The sequence below is a fragment of the Ambystoma mexicanum genome, chromosome 2q, assembly GCF_040938575.1.
Source record: "Ambystoma mexicanum isolate Mex_15411 chromosome 2q, UKY_AmexF1_1, whole genome shotgun sequence".
NCBI lineage: Eukaryota > Metazoa > Chordata > Amphibia > Caudata > Ambystomatidae > Ambystoma > Ambystoma mexicanum.
The window spans coordinates 612,073,325-612,085,982 of NC_090924.1; the positions used below are offsets into that span (position 1 = coordinate 612,073,325).

At 44.5% G+C, this 12,658-nt stretch overlaps 1 protein-coding gene across 1 annotated transcript in view; it reads right to left on the minus strand.

Annotated features, from left to right (window-relative positions):
* Positions 1–12,658, minus strand: part of LOC138569624 (cryptochrome DASH-like) — a 490,626-nt gene that overhangs the window by 424,594 nt on the left and 53,374 nt on the right. The gene's annotated exons all lie outside the window — the stretch shown is intronic.

Consider the following 12,658-nt stretch of genomic DNA (forward strand, 5'->3'; position numbering starts at 1 on the left):
TAAATCAAAGAAGGAGTGAGAGACCCCTTTAAAAGACCCCTTCATTTATAGGAAAAAAGTCTACATGTGATCGGACAAAAGCAAGCCTGCTTTAAGGGTCCAATCCCTATTCTTGAAATAAGTGGAATTTGCTTTCTGACATCACACCCAAAGTGTTTTGTGCTACAGGAAGAGGAGGGGCAGGAAGGAAAGGTAGAGGTAGTGAGAAACAAGATGGTGGAACCTTCCTCCAGCTGTAAGGAGCTCCCTCTGACTACACTACCTATGTCCCCTTATAGAATCAAATTCCCTTTTGGTATTGTAATGAATCATGGGATTCAGTCACTTTTCCCCGGGGAAGCCTTTCCCTGTGAGGCTAGGGAGGTGAGCCATCTATTCCATATTCTCTGTCGGGCTAGAGGCAAGCGGGACCTCACCATGATAGACTCTCCCTTTGGGGACATGGACTCCAGGTTCAAACAAACTCCCTAAGTCACTCACCCACAACTTCTATTCAAAGAAATAGAACCAATTAATGTAGGTTACTGTGGTACAACAACCTTAAATTCATGTGATAAGGAAAATTAATTCAATACTGTGAAGATTTCCCTGAGTAATGCACAGTACTCCGACAGCAGAGAGAAAGGACTTAGATGCTTCGCCGGGGAAGGCCCATGTATGTACCATAAATGCAGGACTTTTCCTCCTATCAGAGCAGGAAGCCTGGGAGATTCAAATCAGATGGGTGCGAGAAGCAGAACTGGACCGGGACACGCATTTAACTCAATTTTCCTTATGGAGAGTGGGACGTTATATGGGAACATTCATAAGAAAGAAAGAAGTGTACAAGACGAAGAGAATCAATATTAGCACCCTCATACTCGTTCTAGTAATATTAAAGAGGTGAAGAGAAGTGAGAATCATTACTGGTATCCTCATACTAGTCCCAGCAAAGCTAAAGATGTAGAAGTAGAAGGAAATTGTTATTGGAACATGCATACATGTCCTTAACTGTCGAGTGAAAGAGAAAATTAAGAGTTTATTTGAGAATCTTTCAAACTGACTGAGGGGTCAGAAATGAAAGCCGGACAACAAAGTTGTCATTCTCAAGATCAGGCATTTTATGAAACAATAATGGGTTAGGAAAACACCTCTCTGGCCCCATCCTAAAGACACTTTGCTGCCTAGAAACTAAAAACTAAGGATCTATCTGTGTCAGGATGTCAGTAACTGTAAAAGCAGTCCTTGTGTCCAAAAATGCCCTAACCGGACCCTCACACTACAAACAAAGCAATACAGGGTGCAATGAAAAGTCTTGATGTTGGCAAAATAATTCAAAACCAAAAAGTATAATGACGACTCCAATGAAAATGTTCTCCAAGGTAAAGACCCTTGGATCCAGAGGGTGTTCCCCTTCCCCTGGATTCTTAAATGGATTGAAAACAAATGTCTCTTTAGCTACAGTTCCTTTGCATCTTCAATGGTCGCACAAAGTTCTTGTTTAAGCAATAAGCTCTGTAACAATCTTTCTGTAGGACTTCTTGTAGCTTTGCGGCCTGCCTGGTGTACCCCCCTGCCAAGAATCCTTGTACAATTTCATCTGCCTGGTTTACCTGCATGCTAGGACTTCTCATGCATTTCACTGTTCTTTGGCTATACCATAGTTGCATATACCATGAGCCGTTTGGTATATCAGTCTATGGTAACCTGTGCTCCAACTTTCCCCCACACTGGAAGCTTGTGCATCAGTACTTAATGGAGGTGTCTGCATTCAAACATGCTTCTTATTGGGCATTTTCTTTATCGGCACTCTTGTACCATTCAACAGCCAATATATTTATATATCGCTGCCCTACACTTAAATTGAGTCAGACACCCATGAGAAACCCTTAAAATTCTATGGTCAAAAACGTTTCATTCGAGTAACGGATTTGACTGAAATTTCAAAAGAATTAGGTACTCGCAGGCCCCACAACGCAGAGTTTTGTAAATATCTGTTAAAAAATAAAAAGGTTGTTAGGAAGACAAAACAAATATTTTTTCTAAAGTTGCGGCCTACTTCCTATTCATTTTTCCATAGACAAACAGGGTCAATTTTTGCCAAAGCGCACAACCCAAACCACTGGATGGATTTGGACTAGGTCCGAAACAACTTCAGCACAAAGCATTGACTCGTGATCCATGTGTGGTTTGGGGTTATTCCATGCAGTAGTTATTTAATTATTTGATGGAGACGGGAGTGTCCCCCTCTCAAAAGCTATATCTCTGGGATTTACCCAAAACTGTGTGTTTTTAGAAATGAAACAGACGCCATCTTGTTTTTCTTTCGATGTGAGATATTCAAGGGTGTAGCTGAGATTATGGGAAAATGAAACATACAGAAAAGCCATTTGCAGGTCAAAAAGATGCAAATGCCATCAGGCTAGAGGTGGGGGTGGCTAGAAGGTACCAAGTGAAATTTCGGAGTCGGAGGGGTCTAAGCACCGAGTTTGCAGCACAAAGCATTCTGAAGCCTCGGATATAGCCGCAAATAGCCAATATCTAAAAGCAAACTGTCACAGAAACAGCGCGTTTTGTGGAGGGGAAGGGACATGGGAGGTGAGGAGGCCTTCTGGGGAGTGGGGAGGGGCTAGCACAGATGAGGGGGGTACTTGGTGAGGGCCAGGGGTGCAGGAAAGCATTTTTTTAGCCGTTTTTCCGAATTTTCACGGCTATAAAAGACTACGGCTAGCTGAAGGTATGTGTTGTTCAGTACGGGCAGTGACAGTTTATTTTTTTGTGAAAGATATTCATACAGCTATAGTGACATCAGGGGTGAAAAATCACTGGGCATGGCCAGTGACACGACTGCCATCCAGATCTCCCATCCATGCAGTAACCAGGACAGGCCCTGCTTAGCTTCAAAGTGGAAGGGGCTAACCTCCTCAGGCCATGTTGCCTGATAAATGAGTCAAAGACCACTTAGAGAAACGGGCCCTTTCCTTGCTTTGAAGCCAAGCAGGGTCAATCCCACTATGAAGCTAAGCAGGGTCAGTCCCGGTTACTGCATGGATGGGTGACCAAATAGTCTTCCAAATTATTATTTTTTGTTTAAACCGTGCCTCTGTCAGTTCTTGCTTGAAGGTTTTGCACTCAAGAGAGCATTTTTTGTATTTTGCTGAATTGCATTCTGGAATTTGTAATCTCCAGTCAATAACAAAAAAAATAGATATTTTTACAGCAACAGTGGTTTTTCCATCCATGCAATAACTGACGAACCCGACTTAGCTTCAAAGGAAGGAATGGGTCAGGCCCCTAAGGCCATGTTGCCTAATAAATCAGCCCACCTTACAAGACCACTTAGAGAAACATGGCCTAAGGGGGCTGGATCCTTCCTCGCTTTGAAACTAAGCAGGGTCGGTCCTGGTTACTGCACGGATGGGACAGTGTCCACAGTCCAGAATGCTGTGTTTTCTTTCTTCATTTTAAATATCTCATAACAGACTAAAAAAAAAACACATGGCACCTGCTTTTTTCTTTTTTTCTTTTTTAACCATGCTTTCAGTCAATGAAAGTATTGCACTCAGACGATTTTTTTGCCTTTTGCTGAACTGCATTCTAGTATTTGTAGTCTGCCAGTCAACAGGGGGAAGGGGAGGGGGGAAATACTAACAGAATTGTACACTTTTTGCCTAACGTAGTTCAATAAGAATGTATATATTTGAGTGACACTCTGAAATGAGTACTTTACAAGTTACCTTTATAAAGCAGAGTATTGTTGAAAGCCAGACAGGAGGGTGAAGAGGGGAAATTATGAGAGGGCAAGTGAGTTATGAGTATTTGCCCACAATGTAGCAAGAGAGTTTGTTATCCAAGAAACTGGTGCATTTATTCTCCCCTGATTGTAAGGGACCCATGTGAGTGAAGAACGCAACTTTTTTTCTGAGGGCGGATGCAACACATGTTTTTTTTTTTAGGATGGCAAGCTTGCCTAAGTATTTGGCTACCAGGATGTTCCTCAGGTTATCATGTTCCCAGTGCAGATGCTTACCCACAAGACCACACACACTTTTTTCGTATTGGGATCTTGTTTACCAGGGAATATTTCACTACAGATTGCTGGGTTGAAAAGGTGAGCACCTTTTATACTTTGCCAACATTTTTATAGGAACATTTCCTTTCTCAGGTTATTTATCTAGTGTTCATTACTTTTTTTTAGAAGTCCAAAGCTATTTTTTCTTCTGCACTTTCTTCTAAGGGGAAGGTCAAATAAACTACATTTGTATATTTTACTTTAAGATATATGTTCACTTACTGTGTGTATATTCATGGGTGCCAGCTTTTGATTTTCGCTATGGGTGCAGAAAGTTCCTGGGCTTATGTTATTCATGCAGCCAGTCATTTCCTTCCCATTTCCGTGCTGCTTCAATGTGGTTGGTTGGGGTCACAACAGGACAAAATCAGTTTGTGATTGATGAACATCTTTGAGCAATGGGTTCCAAGTGTTTTAAAATATGAAGTGGCCGTGCCCACTGGCCATGGCCAAAGGCCATGGCTAGTGGTTTGGTAGTGTTCGGAAGTGCCGACCAGCCATGGCTATGGGTCTGGAAGCATTTTAAAATGGACAGTGGGCACGGCCAAAGGCCCTGCCCACTGATCATGGCCAAAGACCATGCTCGTGGTCTTGAAGCGTTGAATTCAAGGAAAACAACTTTAGTTGCAGGATTGTTAAGGTGAGAACTTAACGCATCAAAACCCTCTGAAATTCAGCTAAAGTTCATATGCATATGACCACAATGATGACAGCAGAGATCACATTACTGATGACAACACAAACTACATTGTATATAACTCAGTACATCAATAATGGAATTAGACAGATCATTTATAACTTAGTTCATGAAAATTGTGATTTCCTTAATAACAATTTAGGCTGTGGACTTGGCCATGAGGGTCAAGGCTGGGGTCAATGGCCAGCACCAAAGGCCATAGCTAACGGTGGGTTAGTGTTCAAAAATACCATTGTGCATGGTTAAAAGCCATGCCTAGTAGCCCCTCTCTGTATTTAAAATATACAGTGGGCAAAGTTGAAAGCTGTAGTCAGTGGCCATGGTTAAAGGCCATAGCTGTGGCTACTTGCTAGTATTGTGTTGAAGACCATGGGTAGTGGCTGGTTAGTGTATATAATATACAGCGTGTACGGTCAAAGTCCATAGATCGTGGCCGTTAGTGTTGTGTAATACACAGTGGGCATGGCTCAACCCATCAGCTGAACCCATACTCCTGGACATTCCATCTTAACACCGTGCTTTATACCAGCTACCCTGAAAGGGAGATGGCCACAAACTCCAATTTTCCGCCTAGTTTGCCCAGTTCTCCCTCTGCTACACCAGCCAGTCTGCCTAGTCTCTTACTTTCCTTCCTCTTACATAATGCATACACAAAACAAACTAGATATGTATGCAAAGTAGTGATCAATAGTTCCATCCAGTCTGTACATCTACAGATCTGCTGCAATGCCTCCCTTGCTCACTTTGCTCTACGATTATCTCTATGATTATAATTTCCTTGTTACTTATGATTGCCTTGTATAATAGCACAAACATGAGAGAAGTGGCCAAACTGTTTTCAGAGCCTTTTTATCATATCCATTTGTGTCCATTCATGCAGCTACCCTTTTGCAGACACTCATCCAGGGCATGGAAAGTCTTCTCGCCCCCTCACATAGTAGAGTGGGTTTTATGAAGGGCTAGTACCATTTGCAGGTGACGTTTGAAACTTGCATTTAATATTTACTTTTCTTGCAGTAAATGCCAAATGAAATCACTGTGCATGGCTAGCCTCCGGGTGGAAGCACCGTACCAAACATAGTGGGTCTTTGGTGACATGCACCATTTTACAGAAAGCGCATTTCCATTTTTGGTGCCAGGGATTGAGTGCATATCTCTTAGGTCGAGTAGGTAAACTAAGTTCCTAGACCTGCAGGTCTAGTGGAATTTGCAAGGCCCAACTCTTTTTCTCTAATCTCTCAATACAGCGGTACACACAAATGCTGTATTGTTGCTCATTTTATGTCTTGGGTACAAACAACCTCTGGTGCTATTCAAAATATTAGTATACCATTGCTTATCAGATGGGTTTGTTTGCTAATCAAGAACATTTTAAATTAGAAAACTCAGCTAATCCATTTTTTGAAAACTAACTTATGCCTTTGAAGGCCTTGACAGTACCCATTCATGTGTTAAAATATATTTGTCAATGCACACTGACCAGTTACTGTTGTAATGTAATTAGTGAGGTCATCAGTGGTGTGATCTGAAATGTCATAATTGTGGTCATAGGCTGCACAACAGGAGGCGCAAAGTTAAGGTGGATTTAGCTGAATTTCAGGGGGTTTTGTTGCGTTAAGTTTTCACCTTAACATCCCTGCAACTAAAGTTTTTTCTATACACAAGGAAAAAACTTTAGTCACGTGACCAAGCACTCAGTTGAGCGTGAAACGCGTTGTGTGCAGGTCATGGCCACGGGCGTTGCTGCTGCCTTTCCGGTCGTGTTTTATCTGTCATTTTTTTGTACTAACTATTAAATTCATGACCACTCCTTTTCGGTGAGCTGCGCTATTTTTTCCACATTGGTTTTTCCATTAGGCCCGCGGAGAGTGCGGTCCCCCTTCTCCTCTTTTTCTTATCGATATAGATATATATATTCAGTGAAAGTACTTTGTAAAAGGGATGTTATGGTTAAGTTACAATAATAAAAACATCAAATTCGGTGAAAAAAAGTTGTTAAATAGACATTATGGTTACAAGTAAAACCGAAAACCCCCAGAAATTCACCAGTTATGGTAAGCTAAGCAACCATAACTCGTGCCACCACTGTGCACTGCTAAGACAAACACCCAGGACATCAAAGATGACATCACAAATGATTACATCACTGATGACATCACATATCTAGGCCACTTGTTTTTGTCCAATGACATATCTAGGCCAGGTGTTCTTGTTCACTGACAGTCAAAATATGAAAATTCAAAAAGGTGCTATATATCTAAACCAGAGGTCTTCAATCTGTGGGGCGCGCCCCCCATGCCTGGGGGTGCGGGGGGCGCGTGATGCCTTCAAAAACGAGTAATTAGTTGTTTTCTTTCTTTCTTTTTTTTCCTGCTGCACTGAACTGAGCATGTGCAATGGGGAGCCACAGGCGTGTCCATCCAGGATGCGTTGTGGTGTCCTGTGTTCCCTGCTGCTGCTGCCTGTGAGAGGTAAGTCACCCCTTTGTTTATTTATAACGTAGCTCCCCCGTGGCAATCTGCCACGGGGGAGCCGCGTTAATACAGCACCGGTCCCCTCTCCCCCCCTCCCTCCCTCTGCGACCCCCATATTAGGGGTCATGGAGGAGAGGAGGCAAGCGGGGGAACCAAAACTGCTCTGCCGGTGTTGGGTTCATAACACGGCTCCCCGTGGCAGATTGCTGGGCTCCAGCAATCTGCCACGGGGGAGCCGCGTTATGAATACAGCACCGGGCCCCTCTCCCTCTGCGTCCCCCACATTGGGAGACATGGAGGAGAGGAGGCGAGTGGGGGACCGAAACTGCTTTGCCGGTGCTGTATTCATAACATGGCTCCCCCGCTGCAAATTGCTGCGCTCCAGCAATCTGCCACGGGGGAGCCGCGTTATGAATACAGCACCGGTCCCCCCTGCGCCATACTTGCCTACATCTTCCAAAAAGATGTAGGATTTTTACATTTCAAAAATGATAAATTGCATAACAATAACATCACAGGAAAATAAAAAACATGCATTGATGGAACCATTGAAGCATTCTAAAATACACAACCCATCAAACAGCACAACATGGAAAGATGTTCAAATGTTATAAAGTACAAATCTGAATGGCAAGTTAACGCCAAATTCAATTACCTAACTTCACAGAAGGTAATCGAGCTGGTAGGCAATGTTTGCTACTGCTCTCTTGCAGCAGCCTAGTCAGTACATATGTATTCCTGCAGTGCAAGTTGAACACTGAATGACATGGAGACTGATGCCCCATTCAGTCTGAGAGGCAAATGCTGCGTGATGGTGTTACGCTCTGCCACTTGCCTTCACCGGTGGTTCACCGGGTTGTATCAGCAAGAATGCAGGACAGAGTCACGTAGTTCTCAGGTCTAAATGTGTTGTGAAATGTGTTTGCACCTGGAGTTGGATCCAACCCCCACTTTCCTCTGTGTATTTTTGTCCTGTAGCAAAAATCAAAGAATCTGCTTCTGCCCCATAACGAAAGTCAAAAGTTGGCACCAATGCATAGCTGCTCTTCAATCTGCCAATTGTAGCGCCTGTCATCCCATGCATGTATACACGGTACAATATGCATGCCAACGTGGCTTACTCCATTTAGTCTTTAACAGTGATGCCTCCCCACCTCTGCTCTAACACCTCCCCCCCACCCCGAGACCTGCAGAACTTGTGCCAGAAGACCTTCGCCTTCCCGTACTTTGACGGGTCTTTCCTGCCCGTCATCCGTTCTTCGTATTTCCCTGGTAGGTGCCAGTGCTGTTTGAGAGTAGGTAGGAAGGGCTTCTGGGGCAGACCCATGTATCCTCGACTAACTGTTCTGTTTTCATTGCAGCAGCATTGCTCCAAGCGTCAGTTTATCAACCAAACCACCTGTGTTCCAGCAAGAAAAACCCAGTGAAGCACTTGCCCCAGTCACGCAGGTAAGGATTTATTTTCCCTGTAAAGAGCCAATTCAGAAAATTGTCTTTGGGTGGATTTTGGCAACATGTGTCTGCAGAGTTTCCAACTTTATCGAAATGTGCAGTCAATGTACTGTTACCTTTCAGCACCTCATACCTGTTCGAGATTGGGTTCTCTGCACCGGCAGCCCTAAAGACAAAATATCGGTCAAAGCTGGAGGTGGAAGAAAACCTGTGGTTGGCTATTGCAAAAATAGAACCAAATATTGACAGGCTGGCTGGTGAAAGGCAGGCCCACCCATCACACTAGTTCTCCAGTATGCCACTGTCCAACTTGCATGTGACAGCATTGACAGTACGTTGTTGTACTTGAGAAACAAATTGTTACAGCACTTGCATAGCAGATGTTACTGCAGGACAGCAATATTGGCTGTTTTCGCTTGTGAAATAAATATCCAGCACTATTTTTAGTCGAGTCCTCTGTATTATAGCAAAATAATCTGAATGCTTTGTTCAAAAATATTTGTCCTCTAATCTGATTTGAATCATTGCAAGCAATGATTTTGAAACAATGTGGTGTTTGGCATTCACTCCTTCGTTAGGGGCACCATTCTACTCCAGCGTGCGATAACCGTTCGCAACTGAGTACAATTTGAGTCCATGTGTATGGGGGGGCCTGGGCCGGAGACATTTTTCTTAGAGCGGGCTCGGGGTCAAAACGTTTGAAGACCACTGATCTAAACAATAACTTTGTGATATGTTCTTAAAGTATTTCCTTAGGGTTTGGTCTCAGCTCATGGTGCACATACATGGGTCAATAAGCCGGCCTCAAGCACACAATTCATTTGTATGCATGAAGAACTTTAATGTTTAATTTTGGCGACGAGGAAGCACATTCCCAACGGCCTACTGCAAGTGGCTGCTCCAGTTGAGGGGCGACGGCCAGCTGTCTTCCTGTTGGTGTGAAGGAGTCCCAGAGGAGGCAGACACTGCCCAGGAACCCGCAGCGGCCTACGGGGCCCAAGGAGAGCACTCTGTTGCCACAGGGCAAAGCATCGGGCCCCGGTGTGAAGAAGCGCGAGAGCACACTCTACAACACAGACGTAATTCAGTCACGGATAAGAGGAAAGGACCCGAAAGCATGAGTCAACGGGGCAGGCATTTTGGTTGCCGAAACAACTCATAACTGCAGGCTGATCATCATTCCTCCACACCACTCTTCCTCATCTCAGTGGTGGAAAATAAGGATTCCTGCTGCAACGGGCTGGAAATTAAGCAACAAAGGCATTGTATTGTGCAATTTGATAACAAGAGGACAGAGACACATTAGAGTTGAGACATTTCACTCAGACAAGAAGGCAGGGTCATACAGGTGTTGAGGCATTCCACAATAATGTCGGTCACAGTAATTTCTCTTGAAGCCTTTTTATCTAACCCCGGCATGCCAGTTACACCTTGGAACGGGTGGAAACATTATTGGAGTAACTACTTGGTGGTTGAATATGGAGGAATATCAGCCACAAAAAAGAAGTTACTGCAACAATGTTGTTACTGCACCCTCTGGGGAAGGAGGCTCAAAAGGAAATATAGAAAATGACTGCCTTTGATTGATGCTCAAGGGGCGGGTGATCTAGATCTACATCAAGAGGCTCTCCTTCAGTTGGACGTTCACTATGCCCCCAAGACGAACATATTGATCTATCGTACAACTTCTATACCCGAAAGCAGGAGTACAGCGAATTGGTGGAAGAGTACGTCAGCGCCTTGAGGACTCTAGCAAGCTTGTACGAGTTCACGGCTAGGATGGGGACGGATACACTTATTAAAGACCAAATCATCCTACACATGAACAATCCAATTGTGCAAGAGAGGCTATGGATGTGTGGGAATCCGACCCTCGAAGAGGTCATAGCAATTGCAAAAAAGGTGGAACACACACAATTGTGCTCTCGGACAATAATAGAAAAAAAGAGGAACAGCATGCCGATTACTGCTCGAAGAATCCCAAGAAGGAACAGGTTCAGGTGAATCTAGTTACCCAGAGGGGCAGGAAGGGAAGGAACTGGATGCCTACAGTGACAGGGAAAATGTTGTAGCTACCACAGAGTGAGAGAGAGGAAAGGGCTACAGATGTGCTCGTGTGGGCCATTTTGCCAGCTCTAAGCTCTGCCCGGACATCAACCAAAACTACTCCAACTGTGGGCTCAAAGGTCATTTCTCGGCCACGTGCCACAGGAAAAAGAAGGTGTGTCCAAGATGGAGAAGGAGAAGTGAGCTTGGATGAGGATGTAGCGATGGTGCAGAAGAGCACAGAGGACTATTCTCGTATGAAGTGTCCCAGCTGCAAGGTCAGGGACGAGGGTTTCCCTCTGAAAGTGATAGTGGACAGTTCACCTTACTCAATTTTAACCAAAAGCAGGTGGAGGAAACTGCAGGATGCAGGGTTGAACGTTCCCCTCAAGCGCTCCAACATCAAGGATCGCAGAGGATATGAAGGTTCCTGGATTGCCATCATTGGAATGTTTCAAAGTGTGGTTACATACAAAGGGAGCTTAGAAGTAATGAACGTTTATGTGGCAAAGAAAGGAGTGGATATTCTGGGCTAGAGGGATCAAGTGGCTCTTCGATTAGACTGGATCCCAGGAGCGCTGAGTCTGTGCTGTTGGTTTGAGGAAGCACCACTGACAAGGAGCGATTTCCTGAGGCGTTTACTGAGGAGGTAGGGAGTCTGCGTAGATTTTCCCACAGGATTGTGGCGAAGCCTGGGTCTAAGTCTGTAAATCACAAACTAAGACATATCCCAATGTCAATCATGGGTGAGGTTAAGTCTGAACTGGAGAGGCTTCTGGAGAAGGGTATAATCAAGAGAGTTGAAGCTGAAGAACGGGTCAGCCCCATAGTGGTGGTGCGTAAAAAAGAACGGAATGATGATCAGGAAGTGTATTGATATTAGGGAGGTCAATAAGAACATTGTAGTGGACAAGTATCCTTTACCCTTGATACCGGACATATTGAACAGTGTCTGAGAAGCTACGAAGTTTATGAGTTTGGACCGGTCGGCGGCGTACCATCAGATACCACTCACGGAAGATTGCCAGTTGCCGACTACGCTCATCACACCTTTTGGCCTGCTTTGCTTTCGCTGTATGCAGTTTGGCTTAGCCTCGGCTGCAGCGTTTTTTCAGCATGTGTTGAACAGGATTCTTAGAGGCGTGGAGGGTACACGTTTGCACCAAGAGGACATTCTGAGTTATGGTAAAACGATGCTGGAAAATGACAAAAGATTGCATGAAGTTTTGAGCAAATTTAAAGAAAAGGGTTTGACAATTGAGCGTAAGTGTCGCTTTAGAGTGAGTGAGGTAGAATATTTTGGGCATGTGGTGAGCAGCAAAGGGTATCGTCCCAAGGAGATGCAAAAAACCTGGGGAGTTTCAAGTTGGAAGAGGAGTGCATTATCAGAGTGGACGAGAGGGTGAAAGGGTTGGGTGCTGTGCTCTCGCAAGGCGTTGGGAAGGAAGAGAGTGCAATGTGTCACACGTTCCGGCTATTACGGAATGCGAGGACAGGTACTCAGTTATCGAAAGGGAGTTACTAGCTTGTGTGTGGGGAATTGACATTTCAGAAGGTATGTGTGGGGTTGATGGTTAGTCATCAGAACAGTTCATAAGCCCTTAGAGGAAGTGCTCACAGTTAAGGGAATGACGAGGGCTACTCCCAGGATTGCCCGCATGAGTCTGAGGGTGCAGGAGTATGATTTCAGGGTGGAGTATGTGCCTGGAGTGCTCAATCGTGTTGCTGATTTTTTGTCAAGGGTGCCTTTAGAAGTGGAGGACACTGGTAATGAGGAGCCGGTCGATGGAGAAGAGGAAATGGTAGTTTTTCTGGAGGAAGTGTGTGTGGACAAATATGTGATTGTTAAGAAGTAGGATTGGAAGAGAGGCATAGAGGAGGCTCGTACCCTCAGCAAAGTGGTACAGTGGACAAAGTCTTGATGGTCGGCCAAGGGGG